At 35.0% G+C, this 24,155-nt stretch overlaps 2 long non-coding RNA genes across 2 annotated transcripts; one reads left to right on the top strand and one right to left on the bottom strand.

Annotated features, from left to right (window-relative positions):
• Positions 1 to 5,029: 5,029 nt before the first annotated feature.
• On the bottom strand, positions 5,030 to 8,435 carry LOC148917325 (uncharacterized). Its single transcript, XR_016127503.1, has 2 exons — positions 5,997 to 8,435; positions 5,030 to 5,328 (listed from the first exon to the last, which is right to left on the bottom strand). It is a non-coding gene; the product is annotated as an uncharacterized LOC148917325 (long non-coding RNA).
• Positions 8,436 to 21,837: 13,402 nt separating this feature from the next.
• On the top strand, positions 21,838 to 22,930 carry LOC148917324 (uncharacterized). The gene is made up of 2 exons (XR_016127190.1): positions 21,838 to 21,963; positions 22,632 to 22,930. It is a non-coding gene; the product is annotated as an uncharacterized LOC148917324 (long non-coding RNA).
• The last annotated feature ends 1,225 nt before the right edge of the window (positions 22,931 to 24,155 follow it).

Genomic DNA, 24,155 nt, shown 5'->3' with positions numbered 1-24,155 from the left:
TGTCAATCTTGGGTGAACATTAGTCATGACCCTATCACGGGTAATGAAATGAAGTTTCATCACATGTGGAGCAAAATTCATGGAGAATTTTGTCAAAGATCGGGTTCGATTCGGACCGAAATGGCGTTGTCTAGTAGATGGAAACTTCTTAATAAAGAGTTAGGGAAATGGAGGAATGCCTTGACAAAAGCAAAGGCGAACATTCAAAGCGGTCAAAATTTGACCGATGAGGTAAAATATTTATAATTGCCATTTTAATCAATTCAATGTCACTTTTTTTTATTGCATATTCTATTTGTTTTTCTTGCATAATTTTTTTCTTGGTGCACCTTTAATTTGTCTATATTTTCTTGCATAATCAATTTTATTTTTGCATTTCAAAATAGTTTATATTTTCTTGCATAATAATTTTTGTTTCTTGCACTTCCAATTATTTATTTTTAATAGATGGTACAAGCACAAATGTGGTTCGGTGCCATGGGGCAAGGCAAAAAAAGTTTCGTGCATTTCCAATGTTGGGAAATTGTGAAGGATTGTTCGAGGTTCAAAATTATTCCCACCGGTCCGCCGGTTGTGATGAATGAGACGCCACTCCACGATTCAACATCAACCGATTCTCCATTGGACTCCCCAATGGAAACGGAGTCACCATTTGTGCCACGTCCGCCAAGACCTATTGGGAGAAAGGCGGCAAAGGCCAAGAGAGGGGCCACTTCGAGCAATGATTGTGTACAAATATTGGAGCAAATAGCTAAGAGCGCCACACTAAGAATCGAGAGAGACTTGAAAAGAGATGAAATGGACAAGGCACGAGAGGAAGCATTTGCTCTCCAACAACAAATGGCACAAGAAAAAGACATAGAGGATAGAGAGATGAAAATTATGGCTATGGATACGAGCCATATGTCTCCCGAAACAAATGCTTATTGGAAGCTACGACAAAGAGATGTGATGAGGAAAAAACTTTTCAATGACGACGGACCTAGCAATACGGATTGGTTAAATGATGAAAACCATTAGGTTGTTGTATTGTTGTATTGTTGTATTATCCTTTAAGTTGTTGTATTGTTGTATTATCCTTTACTTTGTTGTATTGTTCCCTTATCCTTTAATTTGTTGTATTGTTCCCTTTTTATTCAATCAAAAAAGCATTAAATTAAATGACTATTTATTAAAAACATTTGAGCATCAAAACAAATATTAATTTAAAAAAACCTTCATTGATTGCAAACAACACACAAAACAAACCATACATAAAAGCATAATAATAAAAAGCATAATTCCAAAAAAAAAACCACACACAAAATAAAGCATAATTAAAAACAAAGCATAATTCCAAACAAAACCACACACAAAACAAAGCATAATTCCAAACAAAGCACTAATCTTGACTTCATCCATTGTGATTGCCTTTGATCTCCCACAAGTGCTCGATCAAGTCACGTTGACGTATCTCGTGAACATATGAAGATTGCATTTCTTGATACCGATCAATCATGGGGTTGTTGAATTGACCATCCCGAAGTATGGGTTCGGGCTCCAGTGGTAGTCCATTTGGTCCAATCGGCCTTTCATATATTCTTGTCAACGATGTGTTCATTGGATCGGGTTCAAACACCTCTTGAGCATCATAGTCATACTCATCCTCCACAATCATGTTGTGAAGGATGATGCAAGTCATCATAATACTCCGCAGCACCTCCTCATCTAGCATCCGAGCAGCACCTCTAATAATTGCCCAACGAGCTTGCAAGATACCGAAACACCTCTCCACGTCTTTCCTGTAACCTTCTTGAAAGGAAGCAAAGTTTCTTTCCTTCTCGGATTGGGGATTCGGAATTGTTTTCACGAATGTCGTCCACCTAGGATAAATTCCGTCGGAAAGGTAGTACGCACCAGAGTAAACGGTATTGTTGATTTGGTACGTCACCTGGGGGGAATGACCTCGCAATACCTCATCGAACACTGGGGATTGACCAAGGACATTGAGGTCATTCTGAGAACCGGCAACCCCGAAGAAGGCATGCCAAACCCAACAATCGAATGAAGCTACGACCTCCAAAATTATACTTTTTTGGCCCTTCCGATTCCGTACTCCCCTTGCCACGCAGAGGGCGTTCTTCTCGCCAGTGCATACAATCGATGCTTCCAATCATTCCTGGAAACCTCGGGCCTCGCCTTTTTGTAGAAGTCGTTGCAGGTCTCTTGGCGTTGGTTTGCGAAGGTACTCCCTCGTGTACAAATTTTCCACTGCATCACAAAATCTCACCAAGCACTCTAGGACAGTAGATTTTCCCATCCTTGCAATCTCATCCACCTGCTCTGCAGATGCCCCATAAGCAAGCATCCGCAGCAGCTGTCGATTTTGCTCCGGGATAAGACCTAAAGCTCCAACAGCATCATGCTTTTGAATGAAGTATGTGTCGTAATTACAAATATCATGCATGATTTTTTGGAACAAATGTGGTTGCATTCTATATCTTTCTCGAAACTTAGAAGCAGGATATAACGGATTTGGGATAAAATAATCCTCCATGAGATTCTTACCCCGAGACTCCCTACGTCTGTCCACATTCGGGGCACGAGGACGACGGTTTTGCCTTGATTGATCCATCATACACACCGCTGCTGCAAGCAGTAGTTCCTCTTCTTCATCGGCTTCCCGATCTTCTTGAGCACGTCTACGCCTTGTTTCTTCCCTTTGTTTCTGTTGCCTCTCCAACACCCTCAACAAGTTTGACATTGAGAGTAGAATGTGTTTTCTACAATCTGAGAAATGAAGGAATAGATAAGAGATGGTGTGAGAGGTTTGAAAATCAGGTCTAGTTTATAGACGGATTTAGAAGATAGAGATGACACGTGGCACAATTTGAGAGGATGAAAATCTTATCAAAAATCTGAGATTAAATTTTTTTAAATATCTGAAAATGTTATCTGACATTTGACACGTGGCACAATTGTAGAGGGTGAAAATCTAATCTGAAATCTGAGATTAAATTTTTTTTAAAATATCTGAAAATGTTATCTGACAGTTGACACGTAGCACAATTATAGAGAGTGAAAATCTTATCTGAAATCTGAGATTAAAATTTTTTAAAATATCTGAAAATGTTATCTAACATTTGACACGTGGCACAATTTTAAAAGGAATTTTCTTTGAATAATTTTTATTAAAATCTAAAATACTGAAAATTAACTACGAAACTTTAAATGCCGTTTTGGAAGGCCAAACGACCTCAAAATGCCAAAATCCATCATACGTCACAACAGGCTCTTATTTTAACTTTTCTCTTTCAGACATTCGATCATAGCTGGAATTGTGGAGCAAATCCTGAAGAAGGCGAGAGCTAGCTTAGGGGCCCGCCCCCTCCTAAAGCCATGAGAGTTGGTTGCCAATTACAATTTAGATGAAAATATGGAAATTTGTCTATTATGTTCCATAAAATGGTATGATATCAATGTCTTATAACTTATATGTTATAATCCCCACAAATTGTAAAAATAATCATTAATCTAAACTTCATTTCTTGCTTCAATACATTGATTCCAATGATTTTTTAAATCTAATTCAATCATAATCACCACACGTGACCAATACCACGTATGTGTTTGCATAATATAGATATATAACAAATTTTCAACTGGTAGCCACCTAGCCAGTCTCTCCATATTGTAATTAATCAGAGATGCACTAAACGTGATAATCACCTGGCTTTTACCATAAAAGAGGCAACTTTCATCTCAAATTCAAGAGTTAACACTTCTACTTTTGAAAAACGTGGTTTTGGAAGAATTCTTTTTTAGGCTAAGTAAAGGGGCTTTACTGATTTCTATGCCTCGGTAAATCAGGAAATGTAGTTTACTAGGTGGAAAGTAAGTTGGTAAAGACTCACCCATGTTCGGTGAATTACCTATGTCAACCATGTTGTTTGGTAGAATTATTATACAGGGGTTTAGGCTATGCTAACCAACCAGTGGCGGTTCTAGTCTATGGCAGGCTGGGCGATGCCTCCTCTTCTCTCTCCTCTCTCCTCTTTTGCCCAGCCCAAATTTTTGTTTAAAAAAAATATTCCCTACACTCTCCTCTCTCCTCTTCTTTTTTTTTATCATTTTCCTTCTCTCTTCTCTCTCTCTCTCTCTCTTTTCATTCTTTTCCTCCTCTCTTCTCTCCCTCTTTCTTTTTCTTTCTTTTCCTTCTCTCCTCTCCCCTTTTTTTTTTTTCCTTTCTTTTCCTTCTCTCGTCTCTCGTCTCTCTTTTTTTTTTTTCCCTTCTTTTTCTTCTATCTTCTCTCCCTTTCTTATTTCTTCCTTTTCCTTCTCTCTTTTTGTTAGAAAAAAATTACCTACATTACTTATAATTATTAAATTTTTTAATCTCGCACAAAGATAGCTATTTCAGAAATTACGGAACATGCTTGATAGGGCTATGGAGCTCGAGGTGGAAAGCCAAAAACGGTGTCGTAATAGACGTTTATAAAAGGAAACAAGGGGAGAAATGAGGTCACAACTCGTTAAAAAACAAACCTAGCTCCGCTAATTTTCTTCCTTCCCATTTCTCTTGATATAAACCTAGCTTTTTTTAAATTAATGTAGTCCCCTATTTTATCTTTCTTTTTAATGTGAAATAGATTTTTTTTTCTTCTGGTTTTTATTTTAGTTTTTATATTTGTAGATATAAATGCATTTGAGGGTAAGCATTATTACGTCTCCCTTCACTACGTAATTTTTTTATGTTTATTAATGAAATTCACTCGTTTCGTCAAGTTTATTATATAAGTTTTGCCTGATCGGCTTTCAAATCCTGGAACCGCCACTGCTAACCACTATAAATAATGTTACTAATTACAAGTTGGAACTTGGAAATTGATACTAGGCTTGGGCTTGGTATGGGATGGTACAATATTGACCAATTCCCGATCCATGTATCAGAATTTGCAAATGGTACAGAATTGATATTTTAGGGTTTGTGTCTAAATCATATTGGAGCCACTCGGGACCGGTATGATATGGTACCATTTCGATGCCACAATTGTTGCTTGCAAACAGCAGCAAAATTTGCTTCATTTCATCAACTTTAATCAACATATTCAATCAATACACGAGCTAATTCATCAATTCAGCAATATTCAATAGAACTTATGTAATGATGATCAAAATAGCTTATGAAATTCATGAAATATGAATGATGTGATAAACTTATGCAATTCAATGTCTTATGGCTTACAAACGCACATAAATGATGATAGAAACCCATATCAAAGTAGCAACAATTCCAAGTGTCCTTTTCTTGCAACCCAAGGTTTCAAGTAGAGGCATCATTTGCATATTCTACATAAATAATAACAAAAATAGATATTAGAATTCAATGCAAACTAATACAAATTACAAACAACAAAGCAAATCAAGTCAAAAACAGTATATGCAAAAGAATTTACCTGATTCAATGGTTTCATAAAATTCAAATTATTAGTGAATGCAATGTGATGGAGACTAAGCTAAGTTGGGACAACACACTTGCTATGAGTGGGTAGTAACTAAAATTCAAATTCTTCAATTGAAGTTGCATCTTCCAAGCTCTATAAAAGATAGAATCCACTGAATGCGATCAACTCTAGAATTCTTGTATGGAATTCTTACTCACAAGTGTCAAACAAAGAATTCTAAGTTGTGATAATGCAAATTCATCCTTAGACCTGTGACATGACAGTTGTTATGTGTATGTGTTGTTTCTCTTTGAGAGCACTATACGGTCGCATAAAAATAATGTGACTTAAAGGTGTTCCTTAGGATTCTCAGCATGTACGCAGAGACAGGTGAATGTACAACAAGGAATCTCTGCTCTTAGTAAGAAGAGAAAATACTCTAAAGATATGATTCGTGAATATTTGGCCAATGTATTGGATGAAAATTGAAACAAGAACATTTGCAATTTCATCAAATTGAATCATATAATCTAGAGATGTCATATTAGGGATTTTGACACAAGTTTACCATACCTCGAGAATATGACATAGCCTTCCTCCTCCAACCTGACTGCTTCCTCCAAGGAGCCACCAACTCAGCCACCCAGCCATCCTAACCATCAACCAAGCCACCCAAACTCGACATCAATTCACCCCCACCCCCACCCACACCCACCTTCCTAGACCCCTAATCTTGCAACCAAACTAGTGCGATCCCAACCCCACACTCCAATCTTGCTCACATCACTCAAACTCAAAACAAATAATCAAACCTACAACTAGAAAAATTCATATCAATTCCAAGAAACAAATTAAATTGAACCCAACCCATCCATATTTGAATGACTTCTGAAAGTGAGAGAGCGACATAGACGGAGAGAGAGTCTCCAATAGCTCGTCGGTGTTGAAGGCCAGATATGATGAGGTCAGGGCTTAGAGTGACATGCTGGGTTTTGGATTGGATATGGTATTGCGGCGTCGTATCAAGTGATGTGAAGGTGACAGTGGTGTTGCTGCTAGGTTTGCCGAAGGAGGAAGGGGTCGAGTGTCTTGATAAGTTTTGGAAGGGGAGAGAGAGAGAGAAAAAATTTCTAAATGTATGAATTGGATTATTTGTTAATTTTTAAGCCAATAAAAGAAGTTGTTTATTATAATTTTTTTTTAAAATAATTAAAATAATAATAAGTTAATAATCCGATTCAAAACCGAACCGGCGGGTTTTTGAATTTTTTTTGCTTAAACCGAATTGGACCGATTAAATAGTACCGGCTTCAATTCCGGTTTGAGGGGAGAACCGAACCAAACCGGACCGCTGTCGATGATTGCTTGGGATGGGAATAGTGTCGGGATTAATGGTGGGCTTGGGTTTTTTTTGTTTTTTGTTTTATTTAACTTTTCTTCATTTTAGTTATCAAAATCTTAATATAGGAGGGTAAAGTAGGAAAAACAAAAAAACAAAAAAGAATAAGATTAATGAAAAAATATTAAAAAGCAAAAAGGAGTGAGTAGAGAAAATGGGAGTGGGAAAATCACTTCCCATAAGAAAATAACCATGAAGTCCCTAACAAGAGTAATATAGGCCGAAGGTTAAAACATCAACCTCCTTTACAGCACCAAGGGAATTACTCAATTATATACAAAAATGGTATATCCTCCAAACATGCTTTACATAGGGCAGCAGAAAACGTAGGAGAAACATAAGATTTTACCTTGACTGAGTTATGGTCAATCTTTAGAGGCTTTGTACGAACTGCAGTTTAATCAATTGAAACGCATTTTTCACAAGTAACGAAGGGGGAAAAAATCAGACATGATAATTCATGAACAAAAGCCTAAGTTCCTCTGCCCAAATATGCATAAAACAATCAACTGCCCAAGGTAACAACAACTCTAATAGCAACCACTCTAAGCAAATGATACACAAAATACATCTATAAGTGATCATTATAAAATTCAGGTCGGCATCCAGACCAGACAAAATCATAGGTGCCAATAAAAGAGAAAATCAGTAACAAATCAAATGCACAAGAACAGAATAGTAAAATACTTTCCCTCTTATTTCTCTCCCTTTTTTCTTTCAAAGCTTCTCTTTCCTATACTAGCAACAATAAAACCAAAACCAAACAGTAAAACAAAAATAGTCCAAATATCAAATACCGACAAATTAAACCAGTCCAAAAACTTAGAATTTTAAGAGCATTCACTCCGTATGTGCCAACCAGTGCATCAAATATCTATCATCATGCCAAGGTTAGGTTGTGTCTCCATCAGTACGCCATACAATGTGATCGCATTAAATCTCGCTGCTAACTAAACATTCAAGTTTTGGGTCAAATTTTCCATCAGAAAAAAAGAGGGGGAGGGGGGAATTGCCTTGGTACACTCCCTCCGCCTTACTTTTTCATCTATAAGTGGCATGCACAGATCATATTTGACAGTTAGCTTCTGCTTCAACAAAAGGGCTTTAAAATTCATTGAAGAATCCGTGAGAAACCAATTTAAAAACAGGGAAAAGCCGAAGAATTTATAGATGGAAAAACAAAGAAAATGAAGGAGAAAGGCATTTAATTTAACAGAAATAAAATATTGAGTAGGTTAACATCTGGGTGAAATACGTAAATTGTCTCACAACAAAAGAACCCATCAAATATTAGCTCCAAAATCATGGAAAACACAGATAAAGACAGAGTAAGATTAGAGAAATTACCAATAAATTGAAACCCTAACTGAAATAATCTCACCTGGAGGAAGGGACTCCGATGGCTCTTCTCAACGACGAGGAGGACATCTATGGCTCTCTCTTTTAGGGTTTTAGGAATAGATGACGGCAGAGATGGAGGACAGAGAAGAAATCAATGAAGAAGAGAGATGCTGAAGGTGAGAGGATGAAAGAGTGACTGTGACTGTGACTGTGGGTATAGCGAGAGAGAAGAGAGGGAGTTTAATTTTTAACCAAAAATATGAGAGGGAGTCTAAAATATTATACAAATTTATAAATAAACCCAATTCTAGACATGTATTTATAAAAAAACCCAAGCACTATTTAAACATAGAAACACACCCAAAATCAACCATAAAGTCAACTTTTTGGGTGTGTTTATAAATGGGTTTTGAGTGTGTGTAATGATGAGTTTTGGGTGTGTTTATATGTTTAAATAGTGCTTGGGTTTTTTTATAATTTCAACTCTCATTTTGGGTGTTTTAGTGAAACTCCCAAAATATTAACTAGGGAGTGAAAAATTACTATAGCGGTCAACTATGCTTTTGGCATCGGTGCAAAATGTTATGCTTAAATTTGTTTTTTGTAGAATCATTTTACGCTTCAGTATATTTATATTATAGATGCTAAATATAATCAACGATGTCGGTAGGAAAAACCAAAAATTTGTGATGATGCCTTTATATACTTTTAGTCTTATTATTTATAAAGCCAATGCCTAATATACTAATAGCATCGGTTTTTTCATTTCACCAATGCCTATGTAGTGTTGCAGAAAGTGAAATTTGGCATAGTACGAGTATTGAGGATTCTGTTGTACGTGCTGGTGAGCTTGGTCCCAGTTGGATAACTCGTTCCTTAGTCACATGGTCAATTGGATTGTTTCCCCAGTACAAACTTGGTAGTGTTATACTTGTATATATGTGCATATATACACATATATATATCTATTCATTCATTCTTGTTTATCGGTGATGATACTTCCTCACTCACGGTGCCAACGGGCATGTGTTTCGAGAGACTAGTTTGGGAATAATAGAGAAACGTTTGAATGGGATGAGAAATGAAGTATCACTATGGGATTTCAAATTGCACTATGGTTTTGACTCAACTATATATATACATATAGCTATGTCGGTTTGGAATACATATTATTTTTCGGCATCGTTTTCTAAACGGTGGGTTTATATTATGTTGTTTTCAAATGTGAACTAAACTTTGCTTTTGTCCACTCACACTTTTTATTTACTTTGAGCGATGAGACCGTTTTGAAACCGAGCACGGCGTATCCAGTTGCGAACTCCGAGCCAAGCTTATGTAGGATAACTTTTAAATCGTTTCCTTTTTGTTAAACTTTATAGGGAGTTTTACTAAAACACCCAAAATGGGGGTTGAAATTATAAAAAAACCCAAGTACTATTTAAACATATAAACACACCCAAAATCCATCATTACACACACTCAAAACTCATTTATAAACACACCCAAAAAGTTGACTTTGAGGTTGATTTTGGGTGTGTTTCTATGTTTAAATAGTGCTTGAGTTTTTTTATAAATACATGTCTAGGATTGGGTTTATTTATAAATTTGTAAACTTTATATTCTGTTTGTAAACTAAATTCTGTCAAACATGCTCTGATGTCACCCGTACTAGGGTTGATTATAAGGCCGGAGGCCATTGATGTTAATTGCATGGTATTAACTTGTGCATATGTTGTCGGTTGAGATTCATATATGCTTTTGACAGGTTTAAAATTTTGGAAATGTCCATTTTTCAGGGGAGACTCTACTGAAATTTCGTGCAGAAAGTCTCGTTTCTTTAGTAAGTGGGTACGACATCGATGATGTTGGAACTTCCACAAAATTCGACAATTTTGAGGAATTCAGTAGGTCCTGTCAGTAAAACCCAAATTCAAATTCTTTAAATATAAATAATATTTAAAACAAATCTTTAACAATAAAGTAATAAATAAATAAATCATAGATAAGTAAAATTAGTCAAGAGTAAGCAAGCAAGCATGGTATGGTAAAGCATGTCAAATACGTTGTCTTAAAGCCTTTGTAGCCTTCCTACCTGTAGGTATTGACGGTTTACAAGACCCCAAGATATGACCCCCAGTACACAAGCTCAAGGTCCGTTATGAGCAAGTTTACAGTCGGATAAAAGTCTCAAAGTCACAGAACCGTTGTCCAAAAATAATAATATGGAAAATAAAGAATGTATAAAAGTAGCTGAATAGAGAAATTAGATTGTAGTGTGTTTCAAATGTGAAGGAGGAGTGGCCTTCTATAAGTATCCAACACTTTAAACCAAGGGTGGATCTACACTTTGGCTAGAGGCTCTAGCCCAGTGCTATTTTTATTTTTATTTTATTTTTATTTTTTTTGTTTTTGTAATCTTAGTGGTTTAAGCCAAATATAGGTAAAGTAAATAATTGTCTAGCCCTCTATTCAAAATAAACTCAGCTCTCTATGTAGAAATAAGCCCACTCTTGAAGCATATGAGAAATAGTAAACATGCAACCCATAACATATATAAATTTGATTAGAAGCAAACATCAGAATTTTTTCTTCTAGCCACCCCAAACGCCATATTTGAACCTTCAAAGCCTAGAATAAATAGCTCTCCCCCTCTAAAAAATTGTATTGACCTATCTTCAGTGTGTTCTTCAATCTTGGTAAGTTTTTCTCTCTTTTTATATATTCAATTTCCAATTTTAATTGTTGTTAGTTTTTATGATTAAGGGTTTGGGTGAAATTCTTTGGGGATTGTTATATATATTTTTATTTTTGCAACTTGAATTATTAAGTAGTATATATGATTTTGGTGTCTAGTATTTCTTGTTAGGATATCTTGTCACATGATGATAATAGGCCGATAAAGAGAGGAAAAACTATTTATTTATTCTTCAAAAAAAGTGGTAATGATAACAAGGATACACCTTTTGCATCTAATGTTTATACTTCAATTCCTGAGAAACTTACTCAACTCGGATCTCAAGTAGTTGAACAATGTCTTTGATTTGATATTTATTTATATTTTGTACTTCTTTGTGTTATATTTGCTCGTAATGCGGCCTTCTTTGATTTGATTTATAAAATTTTATTTACATTTTTGTTTCAAGAGAAAAAAGGCTTATAATATATCTCCTATAAAAAATAAAATTTAGCCTACTCCTCTAAAAATTCATGGGTCCACCATTGCTTGTAACCTCCATACACATTAAACAATAAAAATTAAGGTAATAAATAGAAAATAAAAACTGAAAATTAAACAATAAGTAGTAGAGATAGCCTTCTGAATGCTTTCATGTCTATTAGAAATGAAAACTAAGTTATCGATATGCCCATTAACTCCCCGTAATTTTGTCAAAAGTCAATTCCATGATGCATCATTCTCTGAATCTCCAACTCCGAATGTTAGAGGGTATATTTGATTATTTCCGTCCTTGCATGTGGCAACAAACATTTACCTTCTAAAAATGTTCAGTCCAGTGCTATTACTGGCCTGATAACACTGTGAAATCCGCTGATGCAAGGTCCAAGTGACATAAAAAATACATAAAATGATTATTAATGTCAGTTTCAATATACGTTATCGTACCAGGATTTTTTCGCTTTTAGCATAGCACAATATGATGGGAGTCTCATGTAAGATTCCTCTGGCAATCCCCTAACCAACTCCTATGCATGTTCCCTAGCTCTCCAAGCCTTCACATAACTTATACTCACACCCATATCCTTCCATATATCCTCCATGATGTCATGGGGTCTATGTACTCGTGATACTCCCTCGTACTTAGACTTTATGCACTAACCAATAAGATAACTACTTGCCTGTCAATGATGGCGATGAATAACATCCAATGAGCAAGTATGTTTAGTAACATATTTTCTGACCATGAAATGAGGATTTTCGTACCTTCGATGCACGCAGTTTCCACATGCATACGTCATCCACACAACCAACTTCAAATCTTTCTTTATTAGATCTCTTCACTTTTGTTATAAAAAATATGGTTTTCCTCTTTCCATAAAGTCAAATACAAAAACCTTTATATTATAAATAACATATAAACAAATTGAAAAGCTTTTAAGGTACAATGAAATTGAAGAAAACAAATTGATAGGTGAGTAAAAGCAAAATAAATAATAAGTAAGAAGGCGAGTTTGGTACGGTGAAGCACATCAAAGACGCTGTCCTAAAGCCTTTGTAGCTTTCCTATGTGCAAGTACTGACGGTCTACAAGACTCCAAGATACGACCCCTTGTACACAAACTCAAGATCTGTTATGAGCACGTTCACAGACGGATATAGATATCCAAGTCACATAATCATTTCCCAAAATAATAATATAAGTAGATGAAGTATAAAAAGTAGAAGATGAGAGAATCAGATTGTAGTGTGTGATAATTTTGATGGTGTATTGTGGTTGTTACAAATGTGAAGGAGGAGTGCCCTTTTATAGGCATCCAAGAAACATGTAACATTCACCAATCAGAAAATTAAGGCATTCAATATAGAAATAAAACCTGAATATTAAATATTTATAACCCCCACAATAAATAAAATAAAACAACCAAAATAATTAAATAAATTAAAACAGTTAAAATTTTAAACCTTTTTTAAAATTCCAACAATCCCCCACAAGGTTTTTAAAATTTTACCATGAGAAAAAAAAACCAGTGAAAATATATATTTATATATGGGCAATATAATACTATGCAATAGGTGTTGGTGCCTTCCGGGCTTGAACCTTCACTTAGTGATATAGTCTCCATTTGAGGAACCTGAGTGTACAAAGTATTGAACTCAGCATCTTTGACCAGACTTCAACATATCCCACACATAGTATTAGTTGAGACTTGGATGCGAGTTAGCGGTATTTATGGCCATGCGCTAATCTTGATTCTCATGAGAGTTACTAGAGAATAGCCCAATTCTCACAGTTGCGGCCTCACGACGTCTCTCACTTAGGTGAGTTCTCTAAGTGTACATGTGACCTGCACTTCACGGGAGTTTGCCCGACTCGAAACTCATTCAAGGATAAATCCCTTCCTGACGTCACATAAAATAACACTTTTGCCTTAGGGATGAGCAAAAGAAAATCTCAAGGATATCTCCATAGTTTTATGAGTGCTATATGAGTCACGTAGTATACATTATTTCTACTACATTGAACTTCCTTCATGGGATCGCCAATCACAGAAGTTGGGTTACCTCCCTAGGTGACTCCCTTATGAGCTTAAGCACACCCCCCTCAACATTTTGCATTAACAGCCTCCTCCATGAGGCATGCATATCGTGACTAGCCTTTATAAGGCATATATGATGTGGGTTATGTCTTTGTTCTCCACTTTAGCGCACTTTAGACCTATATTTTATTATAAATATTTCCTACTCAATCTCACACACAAATGATTAGTGGATTTCACCTCAGTATAATTGGAAATTACATACGCATTGGTATACATTTAAGTACAAAGAAAATACATCATACATCAAATCTTATGATCAAGAGTACCTCTCAAGTCCATGAAACTTTGAGTACACATGCTAACACTTATGAACAACAATAGAACAATTAATTCATTAAATAAATTTAACTATAAATACTGAGTATTTCAGGATACACTTACTCCCTTTTTGTGCACTCCAAGTGGCCAAATCATGATCGCATGTCTAAGTTGTCATTATATCTTCTTGTATGACCCTGCAAAGAGAAGTGAGAAGGAAATTGCTTGATTTCTCCATGTCACCAATTAACAAGAAGAGTTTATATAATTTAATTAATTTAATTATTGCTGTTATTTTTATTATTTTTATTTTTATTTTGAAAGAAAGGAATTTAATTAAATGATTGTTGGTTACCTCCAAAAAGCCTACAACAGAAAAGAAATGCAATTAGACTACATAAATGGGCCTAATGTTTTTCAATATAAAACAAAAACTGCTCAACATTAGCCACACATAAAGTTATAGCATTAAAGTTCCCCTTAAAATAAAAACAAAAAATCAACTCCCACAAAAGAGGACCACATGGTTTTAAAATAAATAATAATCATATATATATATATATATATATATATTGGCTTGAAAACGATGAATTATAGATAGTTCTCAACAATATAGGGTAGATATTTAAATGTAGTTTAGACGGTTTTGAAAAATGATGTATGGTTAAATTCAATTAAGATATGTTGTGATTAATCTCGTTTTAATAAAGGATTTGTGTAACTAGATTTATGGAATAAGAAGAATTTTATGATAAGTTTTGGAATATGGTTTTCAAACCCACTACGAGAGTACCTCCCAGTTGCCTTTGGGCAGTCTTATCATTTGTGAAAATGTGCCCCACGAGTCTCGAGGACGTCGAGTCCTGTGGTGCAAATATATGCATTCTCGAGCTAACTACATGTCCCCCAAATTCTGCGAGAATATGCGTTCTCGGGCTAACTACATGTCCTCGAGTTCTGCGAGGATATGCAATCTCGGGATGACTACATGTCCCCCGAGTTCTGCAAGGATGTGCGTTCTCTGGCAGACCATGTGTTCCCTGAGTTTTGCGAGGATGTAACATATGAGATACTTGGAATTGACGAAATAGTATTAAGATTGAACTTTTTCTTATATATATATATGTATGTATTAAGAACTACGTGTGGCTTGATCCCATGGAAAGCATACGTAGGCAACCTAGAATTGATCTAGGTGCAGCCGCAAAATAAATTGCTGAATTACGCTTTGAATTGGTTTAGTTGAAATCTATTGTAATTGAGCAAATTTTGGACTACCGTTAATTCTCATTTTTAACAAGGTGAATGTCAGTGTTTTTGTTTAAGTTGTGCAGGCTTGAGTTTCATTTAAATCACTGTTGAATTATGTACGATATTCTTGTATGTTGAACGATTGAAACTTTAGAATTTTGTTTTCTACAAGTGCAAATATTTGGTAAATGTTCGTTTTTCAGAGGAGACTGTGCTTGTTTTCTGGTAGAAGTCAAAACCTAAAGTAGTTTTTAAGGGTAAAAAGGGGCAGTTTAGTCTTTCACCTCGACACCTGCCAAGTGTTGGACTCACGCAGGGTTCGATATGGATTCTAAAGTGGAATTTGGGTTTGGTCCTGTCAATTTGGTATATGTAACATTCCACATCGATCAACAGAGAATGGGTTATGTGCTTTACATGTACATGCCCGCCTCCATCTAGCACGAGGCCTTTTAGGAGCTCACTGGCTTCGAAGTCATTGAAACTCCAAAGTCAAGCGAGTTGGGGCTAGAGCAATCCCAGGATGGGTAACCCACTGGGAAGTTGCTCGTGAGTTTCTAGAAACAAAACCGTGATGGCAGAGAAGGGGGCCCAAAGCGGACAATATCGTGCTACGGTAGAGCCGATCCTGGGATGTGACAGTATCAAAGCAATATGTTTAATTTTCTGTAGACTGCACCTTGTGTGCACCCTTTCTGTAGACACAGATTCTAAAGTGAAATTTGGGTCGGGTCCTATCATATAGAGTATTAAGAAGGTATTCTTTTTCCCTTTAGCACTAAAGAAGAAAGATTTGTACTTAAGATATCCTTTTTTTTTTTTTGTTATACTAGGAAGAAAGAAACCTTGAATGTGAAGCAGGGGGAAGGAGGAAGGCCACAACCATTGTGGTAACTGCGCTCAACTACATAAAAATATCTTTTAACATTAAAAGAAAATATCAATTAATTGATAGTAATTTGATTTATTTTAATATTTCAATCGCGACTATTATTATCCAATCTACTATGAATTAGGCTCAAGTTTTACTCAAACTTATATCAATACTCAACTTGACTTTTAGTTAGGGCTAGAGTATGGTTATACTTATAAACGCATTTAGAATTGTCTTAAGATTAGGCTCATATATTTTTACCAACCTAAACTTTTTGTAACTCCAATATAAGTTAACAAGATCGAGGTGTTGTTTAGTTTGAGCCTGAGTTGAAACTTAAGTTGTCCCAAAAACAATAAGACGAACTTAAACTTAAGCTCAAGCTAAATATTCATTTTTCATATTTCTTATGATAATGAATCTGAATAATAGGTGAATGTGAGTGTAATGAGTTTTTTACCAAGTTATATAGGAAATTATTTATTTATTTATCTTTCGAAAGTATAAAAAAAGGATTTAACAAAAAATATTTTGTGGGGAACATGAATATTTAAAGGAAAAAAAAAGGGAAAATTGTATTTTTGGATTATTAATTTTTGTCCTGACCCAAAAAGAAAAAATAATAAATATAATTTTTGGAAAATAAGAGTGTTGTAACTTTTTCTTTATTCTCACGCAGTTCATGGTGAGTTAGAACTTAGAACTTCCGATTGGTACCAACTAGAGGTAGACAACACAAAGAGGAAGGGATCGGAACTTTTATGTCTTCACACTCTTACTCAGGCTTCGCTAGAGAAAGATGAAAAACCTTAATCGTTTTGTGGGCTGGCTTGGACTGGTTAAAATAGGCTTTAAAACATTAGATTGGGCTGGTCTGGACTGGCTAGGCTTTGAGTCCAATCCTGTTCATTTTTACATCAAACAACACACTTGAGTTAATTTTTTTTTTTAATAAATCAAAATTTAATTTTATTATTTTGATTAATAATCAGATGCAAAATTTGAACTTTTTGCCTCAGTGTTTCCTTCATTTTTTCTTCAGTATCTTTCTTCCTCTTTCAGATCAAAGAAAATACAAACTAAAAACAACATTTAAAAAAAAGAAAAAAAAAAAAGGAATGATGCAAAATTTGGATGGGAAACCAGATACGAAAGATCTTCATGTTGAAAAAACCAAACTATCCAGAAATGCAATCAGAATATCCCCAATTGCTAGATAGCCTTAATATTTCTATCCATCCATCCGCATATAAAAAAGATCTAATCAACCACTTCTCAAATTCACGAAACATAACAAATTTTTTTTAATGATTAATTGGGGTTTGCATACAAAAATCATAAACACCCACTTCTCAAATTCCAGTTGATCAATCAGAAGGAATCAAAGATCAGACTCAACCTTTCAACCATCAAAAACCATTATTTGTCCCCAAAAAAACCCCAACACACCAATTTTACACAAGTTCTCTAAAATCATCTCGAAAATTAAGTGAAAAATAAAAAAAATAAAATGTACTCAACATCTAACCCAGATCTTCAATTCTAGGAAACAGAAAGATGAATGAATGTTTTAAAAAAATTAAAAAAGAAAGATATCAAACCCAAAAAACCACAGCACTCAATATTTAACAATAAAATCGGGAAAAAACAAAAAAAGAGATCCAAAGAAACAAGAACAGAGAAATAAGTTATTAAAAAAAAATCAGAAGAAAGGAGAGAAGAAGAGAGAGGAGAGGAGAGACAATAGAGACGACATGAAGCAGTTGAGGGAGACGATGCGTGAGAGACGACCTGAAGAGGGAGACTTCACGTTTTGCAAGAGGTAGCCGACGAAGAGAGTCTTCGAAACCCATGTCTCGACGTGGGTTTTGATATCCAGCATATGCTGGATTCATATCCTAAACAAAAATTTAAGTCCAAGCCAGTGCGTGATGCAATTAAGCCCACCAAACAACAAACTGGACCCATGTCAATTTTAATTGAAAAAGTCTCATCCAGTCCAGCCCACCAAATAGGCCTAAATGCTGGGGTGGCGCGGTCCGGTTTGGTCTGATTCTCACATCAAATTGGAACTGAAACTAGTACTATTTAATCGGTCAGGTTTAGGGAAAAAAATTCAAAAATCAGCCGGTCCGGTTCTAGTTTTGAACCGAATGATTAATTTAATTTTTTTTCCCAAAAAAAAATATTTTTGTTTAATTTTTTGAAATTTTTTTTATAATAAATAACTTATTTTTTTGGCTTAAAAATTAACAAATAATCCAATTTATACATTTAGAAAATTATAATATGACCGGTCCGGTGTGGTGCGTTGCTGTGTAAAATCGGTTGGAACCGGTTTAGTTTGATTCCGATCCGATTTGTTGACTTTTTTGGTCAATCGATCTTTTTTTCCGATTTTTTCACCGGTTCGGTTCGGTGTTCCGGTTTTCCAGTCCTGATGCCCGCCCCTACTAAACGCTCTACAAAGGCAAGACCTTCAATTCCCAATTGTTTTTAGGGTTTATTTCCAGTTCCTCCAAATCCTCTAAAGCCAACTGTTTCAATTTGTTCGCAATCTGATTTGGAAAGTTACACAGCTTGATTATTGAATGTTTGACACTGCTTTTAACTGTGTCTTACTTATTAGTTGTTTGGTTACCGAGGAATTGTGGGTAAGGAGGGGAAAAAGTTAGAATTTGGATTTTACTAGATGCACGCTTTTCTCATTGCTTCTCATATGAGAAAAGTGAAAGCTGCAATGATTATAGAAACAAATTCGAAATTTTTGACCATTTTTGCATTCCACCATGTTGTATTTTGAGTCCGATTTTCCTATTACCAAAGTTCCTGTGCCCCCATGTTTCCTCCCTAGTTTTGTGACATGTGGACTCTAACTTAACAAGAGTTTAACTTTGTTAACTCTCTTTTAGAATTTTTTTTCTTTAATTAAAAGAATTAAAATATATTATATTAGAATACACGTTTGACAAAAACACTTTGCACGCCGTTTCATCTTCTACGCTTTCATCTTCTACGCTACACTTCAACCCCTACATCTTCTCTGCACTGCAAAACTCAACCACTTCATCTTCTCCTCTACGAAACTCAGACCTTGCATATGGTTTTCTAGTTTGCACCTTGGTTGTTGGTTCATCAAGTAAACACGCTATTCTCTTCATGTTTTTTCCTTCTGCTTTTTGATTGCTGGTTTTTGAGCATTGTATGAAAAACTTATAAACATATAACTTGCGAGAATCATATACCTAATATGCAATTCATTTGGTTTCAATCTTGTGACGACTTTTCATTTCCATCTACAGTAACAATGAATACGAAATATATTGATTTTTCTTTTCATAATTTTTCCAATAGTTTGTATTTTGGTTTTCATCTATGTCCATTTTCTAGTTTCATCAATAACTAATATGAACATATGATTGTACAGTACTTAGCTCTGTTTAATTTTTATTGAATTAATTATAATTTTTTATTATTATGGAAGATATTTTAGATGTATAAATTTTGTTTGATTCAATTTTTGAAGGATATGAATATGGAAAATAATTGCATGGAAGATGGAGAATGTGAAACAAGCACTGGCTTGAACATTTCAGAAGGTGAAAGCAAAGAAAAGTCATCACAAGTTATGAAAGGTAATGAAAAAATAGATTTGGTTCATTCTAGCATTCGAAAACAACTAATTCCTGTGATTGGGATGGAGTTTGAGACAGAAGACTTAACATTTAAATTTTACAATGCATATGCATACAATATTGGTTTTAGTATTAGAAGAAGTAGCTGTCACAAATTCAAAAGTGGCCAGTTGAGAGACATGCTTTTTGTTTGCTTTTCTGAAGGTAAGCATGAAATTGATAAGCGTGTTTCTAATGTGAAATATCATCGTGCTGAGACAAAATGTGGATGCTTAGCAAGGATGAAAATTAGTTGTAATTTGAATGAGAAAGCATGAATAGTTATCTCGCTAGTAATTAATAGTAGATCTGAATTAAATGAGTGTATTAATGTTGATGATGATATTATTAAAGTTAGAGGAATCAAAATTAAAGAAAGAGTTGTTGGTAGTTCTAAAAGGCCAAAAAATGCTTTGGAGAAGCTGGCAAAGAAGAGAAGAACTCGAAAAACAGAATTGCAAAATTCAAGCAGTGTTGATTCAATATGTGTTCCTACTACAAAAGTTGTTCCAGCACCTCTATCAGAATTTTCACAGGTATTGTATTAATTCATTATTAATTTCATATTTGTTTGTTTATTACCCTGTAGCTTCAATGTATTTTGCTTATTGTATTGGTTGAACCCAAAACATTGTAGGAACTTGTTGCTATCAATAATTTAAACATGGAATTTCCAGTTAGCATGGTCAACTTATTGCAGGTACTTCATTGCATTTAGTTAAAACTTTTCTTAATTGTAATTTTGTACTTGATTGAGTACATTTCGCTCTTTCAACATATATATATTGTATGAGTGTAGGCACAATCACCATTGGAAGGAGAATTTGGGTTGTTTAGCTCTCAATTCACAAGTATCGGGGCCAAGAGTTCTAGTGTTGAAGTAGATCCATCTTTTTCAATTGACAAGTGTCACCAAGCGTCATAATGTTGAATTTGGGTTGTTTAGCTCTCAACTGTTGACAAGGGTTCCATAATTTGTTACAACTCTGTTTTGATTTAGAACAAGTTTGTTATTTTTGTCCTGTCTTGGCATTTGAACTTATTCTGATATTTGGCATCTCTGCCTTATTAAGGTATTGAAGTATTACATTCAATGTAAATATTACTTGCATTTTAAGCCATGAAGTCATTAATCATGATGCATATTTTTCAGTAAGCTCTCTCCATGTTATAACATGATGAAGAATGCATAATGATGTTAATAATGCAGAACCTCATACAAACTTTATAGAATTTTGGGTCATATAAAAAAGATTTACGGGGAAAAATAATACATAACTTTTATAGTATAGGATTTCCTTCCCATCACTATGAACCTCATCAATATTTGGTTCTCAATGTTCACTTCCTATCTACCATGCCCACCTTCACTACTTTGACTACCACTAGAACCTTTTTCACCAGAATTTGATCCCTTTTTCTTTGCACCTTCTTTTCCTGAATCAAAATTTGATCTCTTCTTTTTTGCACCTTTTTCACTAGAACATCATCTGGGTTGTGAGCTTCCTCTTTGTTAACTTTTGGCCTATAGAAGAAAAATATTTCCCAGCTCTCCTGCAAATCATGTTAGAGACTCTAATCTTTTTTTTTTTTTTTTTTTGTAGATACTGATTTTAGATGCAGGCCATATACTCTTACAGAAGCTGCAAGCATTATTACTCAAAGAATAAACCACTTCAAATAGAAGTTAGATGTCAACCACCAAAGATCCCCCACTACCCACACCCACCTACACTTACATTATGGTATTTGTTTTAAGCAAACCTGCACATTGCATCTGGAAATTACAAATCGCACAAATCGCACATTGGGCTAGATAACAGAACCCACAACTAGTAACAATGTTTCAAGAAACAAAATGCTTAAATATGAAATGTATTATGACAACGAAAATAGCTAGACTCATAGACATGAGCTACATAGGCAAGCACGCTGGATATAAAACATAATAATAGCATTTACACAGTTTGACCAACACACAAAGCTCTGTTCATAAGCAGTTGTTCAACATTTCGGACAGCATCCCCATCTAACCACCACTTTTAACCATTTCACCATTTAACAAATTCCAAATTATTAGTACCTAATAAAGCATTCATTAAATAGTGTATCTATGGACAACCAATAAAGCATTCATCCCTACGTATATACGGGTGATTAGCTTTTGATACACACCCCAAAAACGTCTTTGGACACCCAAAAATTCCTAGAATTGCCTTTGTAGCCAAGTATCTAGAGACATAGCTTAAAAATAGGATCAATTTAAAAGGCAGGATGAGAATTAACTTCTAATGAACCAAAATACTGGAGGTGGGTGTGGGTGGGGTGGGGGTGGGTGGGGTGGGGGTGAATTGATGTCGAGTTTGGGTGGCTTGGTTGATGGTTAGGATGGCTGGGTGGCTGAGTTGGTGGCTCCTTGGAGGAAGCAGTCAGGTTGGAGGAGGAAGGCTATGTCATATTCTCGAGGTATGGTAAACTTGTGTCAAAATCCCTAATATGACATCTCTAGATTATATGATTCAATTTGATGAAATTGCAAATGTTCTTGTTTCAATTTTCATCCAATACATTGGCCAAATATTCACGAATCATATCTTTAGAGTATTTTCTCTTCTTACTAAGAGCAGAGATTCCTTGTTGTACATTCACCTGTCTCTGCGTACATGCTGAGAATCCTAAGGAACACCTTTAAGTCACATTATTTTTATGCGACCGTATAGTGCTCTCAAAGAGAAACAACACATACACATAACAACTGTCATGTCACAGGTCTAAGGATGAATTTGCATTATCACAACTTAGAATTCTTTGTTTGACACTTGTGAGTAAGAATTCCATACAAGAATTCTAGAGTTGATCGCATTCAGTGGATTCTATCTTTTATAGAGCTTGGAAGATGCAACTTCAATTGAAGAATTTGAATTTTAGTTACTACCCACTCATAGCAAGTGTGTTGTCCCAACTTAGCTTAGTCTCCATCACATTGCATTCACTAATAATTTGAATTTTATGAAACCATTGAATCAGGTAAATTCTTTTGCATATAATGTTTTTGACTTGATTTGCTTTGTTGTTTGTAATTTGTATTAGTTTGCATTGAATTCTAATATCTATTTTTGTTATTATTTATGTAGAATATGCAAATGATGCCTCTACTTGAAACCTTGGGTTGCAAGAAAAGGACACTTGGAATTGTTGCTACTTTGATATGGGTTTCTATCATCATTTATGTGCGTTTGTAAGCCATAAGACATTGAATTGCATAAGTTTATCACATCATTCATATTTCATGAATTTCATAAGCTATTTTGATCATCATTACATAAGTTCTATTGAATATTGCTGAATTGATGAATTAGCTCGTGTATTGATTGAATATGTTGATTAAAGTTGATGAAATGAAGCAAATTTTGCTGCTGTTTGCAAGCAACAATTGTGGCATCGAAATGGTACCATATCATACCGGTCCCGAGTGGCTCCAATATGATTTAGACACAAACCCTAAAATATCAATTCTGTACCATTTGCAAATTCTGATACATGGATCGGGAATTGGTCAATATTGTACCATCCCATACCAAGCCCAAGCCTAGTATCAATTTCCAAGTTCCAACTTGTAATTAGTAACATTATTTATAGTGGTTAGCAGTGGCGGTTCCAGGATTTGAAAGCCGATCAGGCAAAACTTATATAATAAACTTGACGAAACGAGTGAATTTCATTAATAAACATAAAAAAATTACGTAGTGAAGGGAGACGTAATAATGCTTACCCTCAAATGCATTTATATCTACAAATATAAAAACTAAAATAAAAACCAGAAGAAAAAAAAATCTATTTCACATTAAAAAGAAAGATAAAATAGGGGACTACATTAATTTAAAAAAAGCTAGGTTTATATCAAGAGAAATGGGAAGGAAGAAAATTAGCGGAGCTAGGTTTGTTTTTTAACGAGTTGTGACCTCATTTCTCCCCTTGTTTCCTTTTATAAACGTCTATTACGACACCGTTTTTGGCTTTCCACCTCGAGCTCCATAGCCCTATCAAGCATGTTCCGTAATTTCTGAAATAGCTATCTTTGTGCGAGATTAAAAAATTTAATAATTATAAGTAATGTAGGTAATTTTTTTCTAACAAAAAGAGAGAAGGAAAAGGAAGAAATAAGAAAGGGAGAGAAGATAGAAGAAAAAGAAGGGAAAAAAAAAAAAGAGAGACGAGAGACGAGAGAAGGAAAAGAAAGGAAAAAAAAGGGGAGAGGAGAGAAGGAAAAGAAAGAAAAAGAAAGAGGGAGAGAAGAGAGGAGGAAAAGAATGAAAAGAGAGAGAGAGAGAGAGAAGAGAGAAGGAAAATGATAAAAAAAAAGAAGAGGAGAGAGGAGAGTGTAGGGAATATTTTTTTTAAACAAAAATTTGGGCTGGGCAAAAGAGGAGAGAGGAGAGAGAAGAGGAGGCATCGCCCAGCCTGCCATAGACTAGAACCGCCACTGGTTGGTTAGCATAGCCTAAACCCCTGTATAATAATTCTACCAAACAACATGGTTGACATAGGTAATTCACCGAACATGGGTGAGTCTTTACCAACTTACTTTCCACCTAGTAAACTACATTTCCTGATTTACCGAGGCATAGAAATCAGTAAAGCCCCTTTACTTAGCCTAA

Source organism: Prunus mume, linkage group LG5, assembly GCF_029339155.1.
Source record: "Prunus mume cultivar Tortuosa linkage group LG5, ASM2933915v1, whole genome shotgun sequence".
NCBI classification, from domain to species: Eukaryota; Viridiplantae; Streptophyta; class Magnoliopsida; order Rosales; family Rosaceae; genus Prunus; species Prunus mume.
Note: the sequence above shows the minus strand (reverse complement) of the source record. Positions and strands in the feature narration are given on the sequence as shown.